Source organism: Octopus bimaculoides, chromosome 16, assembly GCF_046866305.1.
Source record: "Octopus bimaculoides isolate indiv1 chromosome 16, ASM4686630v1, whole genome shotgun sequence".
Lineage (NCBI taxonomy): Eukaryota > Metazoa > Mollusca > Cephalopoda > Octopoda > Octopodidae > Octopus > Octopus bimaculoides.
Genome location: NC_142943.1, coordinates 49,410,912 through 49,413,411, shown reverse-complemented (window position 1 = coordinate 49,413,411; position 2,500 = coordinate 49,410,912). Strand labels below are relative to the sequence as shown.

At 35.6% G+C, this 2,500-nt stretch overlaps 1 long non-coding RNA gene and 1 pseudogene across 2 annotated transcripts in view; one reads left to right on the top strand and one right to left on the bottom strand.

Annotated features, from left to right (window-relative positions):
* The window catches only part of LOC106882496 (small conductance calcium-activated potassium channel protein 2 pseudogene), a 33,993-nt pseudogene that overhangs the window by 28,214 nt on the left and 3,279 nt on the right, over positions 1-2,500 (bottom strand). The window lies entirely within an intron of this gene.
* LOC149132386 (uncharacterized) overlaps positions 1,462-2,500 on the top strand; it is a 58,084-nt gene continuing 57,045 nt past the window's right edge. The window contains exon 1 of the long non-coding RNA XR_016244676.1: positions 1,462-1,606. This is a non-coding gene — a long non-coding RNA (uncharacterized LOC149132386). The remainder of the gene's footprint in view (positions 1,607-2,500) is intronic.

Below are 2,500 nucleotides of genomic sequence, written 5' to 3'. Positions count from 1 at the left end.
TGTGTGTTCTTTTATTCTTTAATTTGTTTCAGTCATTTGACTGCGGGCCATGCTGGAGTACCGCCTTTAGTGGAACAATTCGACCCCAGGACTTATTCTTTATAAGCCTATTACTTATTCTATCGGTCTTTCTTTGCCATTGACTGAAGCAAGTAAAAGATAGAAGATGAAAAAAAAGCAGGTTAAGTTAAGCAAACTATTGACAACGCGCTAATTTCTGTGTATCCGCTGCTGTTATCTGCAAAGTAAACACTGCAAACAATATGTCGGACATTAAGTGTTGTTCATTGTTATATACGCCATTTTGGTGTTTAAAGTAACTGAGAAAAAAAATGGATAACAACACTAAAGTTTAGTTATAAATTAGAGAAAATTTAGAAAATAGTACGGAGGAATGAGAAGTGTGTTAATGACAGATATAACATCGGATCGACGGCTTTATATGACATTAAGAACTCAAAAGTTTTAAATGTTAATGCATGTTCTGAGTTTAACAATAACATAAGAAACAAAAAAAAATGTCTGCATCAACCGAAATGTGGAAATTTGAATAAAATATTGTACGAGTGTTTTTCCTTGTTTTGTTTGTTTTTTTGTTTTTTGTTTTTTGTTTTTTGTTTTTTTTAAATGGCTGGGGGAGTGTAGTTATATCTATGCATTCCCCACCACACCCAGCAAGATTTCAGGCCTTGTGCTTGCAATTTTTTACTTGTTACAGTCATTAAACTGCGGCCATGCTGTGGCACCGCTTAAAAAAAATTTTCAGTCGAACGAATCGCCTCCAGTGCTTATTTCTTTCTAATCCTGACATTTATTCTATTGGTTTCATATTGCCGAACCGCTAGTTTGCGGGGACGTGACCACACTAGCACCTGTTGTCAAGCTGTGGCGAGGGAAAAGCACAAACACAAAGGCACACACACACATACACACACACACATATACATACATACATACATACATACATACATACATACATATATACATACATGTATGAATATATATGTGTGTATGTGTATCCTTTTACTTGTTTCAGTCATTTGACTGTGGCCACGTTGGAGCACCTCTTTAGTCGAACAAATCGAACCCAGGACTTTTTCTTTGTAAGCCTAGTACTTATCGGTCTCTTTCGCCGAACCACTATGTTACGGGGAAGTAAACACACCAACATCGGTTGTCAAGCGATGGTGAGGAGACAAGCACAGATACCCAAATACACACAGATACACACACACACACACACATACATACACACACACACACACACACATATATATATATATATATATATATATATATATATATATATATATATATATATATAAGACGGTCTGTGAAGAAACATCTACGAAATGCCAGATCCGAGAGTTCACAGTGCACATCAGAGCAACACACCGCAACAAGGGCAGCCTTAGAATCTCCGCAGCCATATTAATACACCAACGGAAGCCGACTATCAACAGCAGAAGAGAGTTACATGAAGCTAGCTGGTTGCTATAACAACAACCTTCTGCGCATGTCTGCTCTCCACATACTCACACACGTGTAGATGTGCAACATTCGCTAATTCCTGAGAAGGTTATAATCCCGAAATATTGAATGCAAGGTAAGTCACCATTAATTCCTATGCCTGTTTTCTTGTGATTTAACTTGGATTTATTTCGCATTGTTCCGGCTTTATCCACGAATTTTTATACAATACAGTCAACACAAGGCTTCGTAGTAACTATTCCACACACACACACACACATATATATATACATATATATATATATATATATATATATATATATATATATATATATATATATATATATATATATATATATATATATATATATATATATATATATATATATATATATATATATATATATATATATATATATATATATACATACATGCATACATACAGACAGACAGACATACATACATACATATACACATAGATTTTTTCAGTTTCTGTTTACAAAATCCACTCATAAGGCTTTGGTCGGCCCGAGGCTATAGTAGAAGACACTTGCCTAAGGTGCCACGCAGTGGAACTGAATCTGGAACCATGTGGTTGGAAAGCAAGCTTCTTACCACACACACACACATGCGTACGTACATACATACATACATACATACATACATACATACATACATACATACATACATACATACATACATACATAGACGACGAGATTCTTTCAGTTTCCGTTTACTAAATCCACTCTCAAGGCTTTGGTCGGTGCGAGGCTATGGTAGAAGACATCTTACTACAAAATTTCTTATCACAAAACCACGCGATTTAGCCAAAGTTAAATATTTTAAAGAGTAAGTGATTTTAGACATTTCTATACACCCTGGTTAAGAAACTTCCTTCCTGTTATAGGTGCAGGCGTGGTAAGAAGTTTACTTAGTAACCATGAGGCTTTGGATTCAATTCCACGGTACAGCACCTTATGCCAATGTCTTCTTCTATGGCCCCGGGTCGCAATCTTTTTTATGACGAGAA